Genomic DNA, 6,092 nt, shown 5'->3' with positions numbered 1-6,092 from the left:
AAAAAAAAAGTCAGAAGATTTCATTCAGCTTCACAGACAAGCAAACACTAAGAGCTAAGAAGTATGTGAGCACTGAAGTTTTTTCTCGCCATGCAGACCAGAAATGCCCCTGAAGAGTTAGTTAAGTCATTACCATAATAGCCTATCAGAAACCCAGATCTGTAAAGACCAAAAATTAAAAACAGATATGTCATGAATGTTTTTGTTGCTCTTTATTATTTTCCATTTTCTTCTACATTCTTTCTCTCCTCCTTTTGCCCAGTCCTTCCTAGATGCCTGTATGCCAGACATTCCAGGACAAAATTTCTTGTGATCTCTACACAAATACCTCCCCCAGAAAAATGAGCAATTAAATCCTCTGCCTGCATAAATTGGCTCCATACTCATAAATTGACTTGTGCTACCTGGGAATCTCATCTAATGGCTTCAGATGCAGTGACTTCAAAAGCTTGTTTTGTAGAAAGAATCAACATACAAGAGCATTTTTTATTCCATAGATTTTTGTAGGCATGCCAGAAGTTTCCTATTTGGATTTGAGATACAAAATCAAGTGCCAACATCACTGATGTATTGTTTAAGAAATGAAACAATTTTTAGGACAAGGTGAAGGACATGCAATAACCCATTAGCAAGCTAAGAATTCTCTTGAATAAGATCTGAGACATAAAGCAGAAGTGGAAAACTTGTGGCCTTTAGGACAAACTGAGCCTACTGAGTATTTTCACACATTCTCAGACCTCCCAGAAATCTACAAACTGTGTTGGGGGAAGAGTGCCTTGAGCTAATGCTGACCTGAAGAGCTAAGCCATGTGGCCTGCTGCTGTGCCATACAGATGCCCCATTTCCAAACGTAAGCCGAGTTTACTACTCTCAATATCACACCTCAAGAACAAAGTTACATTGCTTTTAAATCCACGCAGGCTCCCAGAGCAGCACATGGGCAAGTTTCTAGGTCACAGGGAAAAGTACTGTGTAAATGTATCAGTATAGTTCAAGTCTGTGCTGTCCCTGTTTACTAATTCTGGACGAATACCGACCACAGCAGGTGCCAGGATATTGGAAAATAAACCAGGTAAAATCAGTTTGATGTCCCAGAGATAAAAAGCATTTGTTTTGCTCTAAATTGACTGAGTCCTCTAGTGTTGATGAATTCATATGGGGATTTATGTTGTTTTCAGTACTTCTTTTATCAGCATATCTTCCTTCCGTTAAATCAATTTTATCTTTTTTTTTTAATCTGCAAAATAAAATTAACTGCAGAGCTCACTCACTAACTTTTCCTTCTTTCCTTCTTTCCTTCTTTCCTTCTTTTCTTTCCTCTGTCTCTGTATCTCTTTCCTTCTCTCTGTCTCTCTTTTTCACTCTCAGTTTAATTCTTTGAAGTCTTTTTAACATTATAGGAATACCAAGTTTGGTCTTTGCCATTTAATGTTTTTCCTGGAGCAGCTCTGGGAAGTCTTGTGTTCTGGGTGTTCTGGCACTGTTGTATAAAGAATGAGAATCTTGAACAAAGACTTTCTTTGCCCAAAATTGTAATTAGTTGCTGAAGCTGCTAACAAAAGCAGAGGCAGATGAAAAAAATGATTCTAGACATTAAAAAGCTTGTATGATGACAGATTGAAGAGATAGGGAGGTTTTTTTGGGGGGGAAGGGGGAGAGGGAATTAAAAAAAAAATAGGTAATTTTTGTTCTAAGACTGTTAATAAGAACAGTCTTATTAAATCAATAAAATTAGATAAAAATAGTATTAGCATAATTACTGTATAACTGTGTAATTAAGCATTGTACCTTTGCATTGTACCTTTTATGTTAAATATTTTGCTCTGTTGGCTAAGGTACTCTCACAAAAGTGAAGTCATCTTTAAAGATGATTTTGTATTTCTTAGTTCTTGCAACACTGAGGACTGTAAGACCCTATGAGTGTGTGGAGCTTTTGATAAGAAAACCCATGTCTAACTCATGAGATTTACAGTGGTAATTTTGTCATCTGTTGCAAAAGTCCAAATAAATTATGTTTTCCAATCTTCTTGTATTCAATCCTTTGTTATCACACCCAAACAATTAAAAGAATGTGAATAGCTTACAGAGGCACAGATTTCTTCTACAGAAGCCAGGATGATCTGTCTCCATCATATTATTTTCAGCTGGGTATTTTATAATTCTGTTTTTAATTAGCATTTCAACCAACTTTCTTGGTACTAAAGTAAGAATTCTCAGCCCTGAATTTCCCAGAATAACCTTTACAGTTAAATAAGCAAGAGCTGTTCGCTGAGACAGCATCTACTTAATTCTGATTTCTTCTACTTGCTTTTCAAACACTTCTGAGTAATTTTATTTTTCAGTTTTTATTTTGAAAAGCCGCTATGCTATTTGTCTGCATGCGGGTGTGTGTGTGTGTGTATGTGTGTGTGTGTTATTATTCCTCTTTTCCCAGAGCTTAGATAGTACCTACTCCCTTGTAGCACTATATTTACTGTAAAACTGAAGAAACTCTCCTATGGAGAGGCAGAAAGGAGTTGCATATGGAGTAAAGGAGGATTAAAAGAAAGGCTGAGAGAGAGCTCAGCAGTCAGGTCACAGGGCAGAAAGGTAAGAATACAGTAGAGAGATGGCTTGTATTTTCAATAGGTGACAGAACCAATTTCAGTACTCGCTTTGTGGTTCACATCTACCTGTCATGGGCACGTAGGACTCTCTGTGCCTCAGAGGTGTATCTGAGTACAGCATGCTGTATAACTCAAACAGGGCCTCAAATGAACAAAAATTTAGTAGACTCTGCCCAAGGTACAGAAAAAAAAAGGAAAAAAATAATAATAATACCAGTTTCAGTATGAACAAAATCAGGAGATCCAATTTTTATAGGCTTTGAACCTCGTGCTGTTTGAAGTTTCAAGGTCTAGGAACCAAATTTTCAATCAGCCCATTAGATACTTAAACATTTCAGATATTTTCTTTTATCAAATACCGATTTTGGCCAAGATCAGAACCTGATCATCAAGGCCAGTGAGGTATAGGCTGCTCAGTATATCACTATCTTTGAAAATGCCATTTAGGCCTGGAAACTGTGTTGCAGCAATGTAAAAAATTTCTTGCTTTCTAGAAGCAAGGCCAAGATGCTGGCGCAACTTCCTCAGACAGATCTCTACCATGGAAAATTTACGTGCTTTTCTTAATCTTTCTTGATCTTTAACCCAAAAATTAATGTGATTATATTCTATGTAATTTTGTAGAAGAAAACAGTGTATGCTCTATGGCTTTAAATTATTTCATAAAAACACATCTTATTTGATAGATCTTCTTCATATTATTCTACTGAAATCTTGAGTTATCTATCATATAGAATAACATACACAAAGAGAAAAAAGATTTTTCTCCACGGAGAATGTCAATAAAAATACAACGTCTAAGAACACAGAATTGTCATATCTAATAGCCAAAATAGCAACATACCTTCGCTTGGTTTGGAATCCAACTTTTCGTTCCACAGCTGAATTTTCTCTCATGTTGGTGCTGATCTTCAGGCATGTTTTAAGAACCAAGAGAGATCACATGCTCAGCTCCAGACAAAGTAAGTACTCTAAAGAGAAAAATTCAATGAGCTTTGCTGAAAACATAATGACATTCTGCAAATGAATTAAAATGAAATAAAATGCTGCAAGAAGGAAAAATCTATGATACCTTTCTAATAATAGTGGAGAGAAGAGACTTAACTGGTGATGCTTTCTTCTGCTTTAAGATATGAAGAGAAAAATACAGTTCACAAAGAGGCCATTCTTGCCCAGTTGCAGACACTGAGGTTCAAGGATCCCATTTTGCTTGTTAAAGCAGGGAGGAACATCTCAGAATTTCCTTTATTACCTATTCACTGATATAAAACTTAATTATTACAAGACAAGTGAATGTCTCTAATTTGCTCCGTCTCATGGCTCATTCAGTCTATAGCTTCACCTCACATATATGCTCTGTGGTTACCCACACAAGATTAATCTTGCTGTGCTGTGCTCTCAGACCTACCTCTCAGATGGAAAAGTCGATTGCTTCCATAGCCTTTCACCTATTCATATTTTTTTTTATTCATCTGTGCTTGACATCTTTTTTACGACTTAAATTATGCTGAAAGTCTAAACTTTTAAAACATAATTTGTATTCCTGAAATTAATAGCAGGTTTGTAAAAGCATGTAAATTCGGCTACCTCTTCACTAGGATTCCTATATACCTATTCTACTCATTTTGTGGATTGGTAGCAGTCCTTTGTTGCCCACTTCTGCAGTACTTGGTGTTAACAGGATTTAACCTCTATAAATTGTACAAGTCATCATGAAAAGTGGTGAAATAATTATTTTTACTACTTTTTTTCTTAATTTCAGTGAGTTTTCCTTTGAACAATGTTGTGAACATGAATATTAAGACATAATCATGGCCCTCATGCTCCATTGCAAAAATACCAAGTGTTGACTTTAAAAAAATGTGTCTGGTAGACTATCTGACCATCTGAAGTGAAAGAAGAAGGAAGAAAAAAATAAAAGAATAGCTCCAGGAAGAAATCACAGATTTGTTTCCATTTCTTTAGGCAAATTCTGTTAAATAAATGTCAATTAAGAAAGTTGAAACAGACAATTCTATTGATGAAATAAAAGCATAATAAAAAATTAAACACACAAACATATTCAGTGTACTGTTTCATGTTTCAATTACCTATTTGAAACAAGCATACTTATAGGGAAAGGATTCCTTTATAATCCATATTTTTGACAAAGGTTAGAACTAATGTTTCATCCCTTCATGGATAATTTTTAATCAACTTTATGGAAATATTGTTAATGGATAATGTTTACAAATCTGATAGGGTTTTCAAAGGCAATTGAAACACAATAGATGTTTAGAAATTAATTATCTATCCTTGAAAAGAATACGTATTTTTATTGACCTGAAGCTGCACATATCATGTTAACTTCGTCTGTGCAAAACCAAAAGCCTGTTATACATTCTTACGAGAGTGGTGATGAGCCATTTCTTGAACTGGTATATTTACAGAACAAAGTTTTGCTAGTTTACAGTGAAATCCTACTAAAAGTATTGTGAAGATCTATCTGATGTGTTTGACTATTAATCTGAAGTTCAATTGATGTTCATATTGTTTTGTTGGTGAGATTATTCCCTTCTGAATGTCACAAAGGCAAGTCCACCATAGCCTCTACCTTCTTGCTCAGCTAAGAGAAGCTGAGGGAATAGTAGCAGGAGAGGAGAAGACTGAGAGGTAGAAAGGAATTTTTTATATCAGTTTCGAGTCTCCAACAACATTAAAACATTGAGAAGACTAGAAAACCAAAAGTTGGTGATCCCAGGACAAAATTATCTGAGACAAAGTGTCATGGTGAAGGATGTTGGTTTATTGGTTGTTTTTTCTTCCCACTCCCATAACTTCTTTTATGTATGAGGTCTCTGACAAATAGGTCCCAGACGAAACAGCTGAGTGGTGTATTTGCATGAGAAATAAAATTAAAACATTGTGTACCTCTGGTGTTTGAGGTAATGACATCACATGCTTCCCAAAAATAGTTTCAAAAATCTGTGTTCAAAAATGCAGAGGAGTTGTAACCTTCTAGATCTTCGCTAATTAGTGATTAGGGAACATCCAAGAAAAGAAAAGAAAAGAAAAACAAAACAAAACAAAACAAAAGGAATCATTTTGCTAGTTTCCTTGTAGAGGCGCACTGAAAGATCATGTGTTTAAAGGCTGAGTTGCATAAAGCAGAATTCATTGTCTACTGATAAGAATGAAGAGATTTGTTCTTTTAAAGTCCTGGAACCTATACTTCAATGTAAAATGTAACATATTCCTGAAAATCGAAGAAAAAACTGTTAACTTGTATTATTATTAATTTAAAGCAGATCACTCAGAGAGTCACTGTCAAGCAGTTTTTTCCCAGATATCTTACTAGCAAAACAAGACAAGCTCTCCAAACTCTCCATAGAGTGAAGTCAGCCTATACACCATATTTTAGCTATGACAGGATCCCACTGTAATGCTGAGCATAGCCAAACACACAACAAAGTCCACAGTTCGTGTCATTCCAAAAATTATGTTGAT

Source organism: Meleagris gallopavo, chromosome 3 (assembly GCF_000146605.3).
Source record: "Meleagris gallopavo isolate NT-WF06-2002-E0010 breed Aviagen turkey brand Nicholas breeding stock chromosome 3, Turkey_5.1, whole genome shotgun sequence".
NCBI classification, from domain to species: Eukaryota; Metazoa; Chordata; class Aves; order Galliformes; family Phasianidae; genus Meleagris; species Meleagris gallopavo.
Note: the sequence above shows the minus strand (reverse complement) of the source record.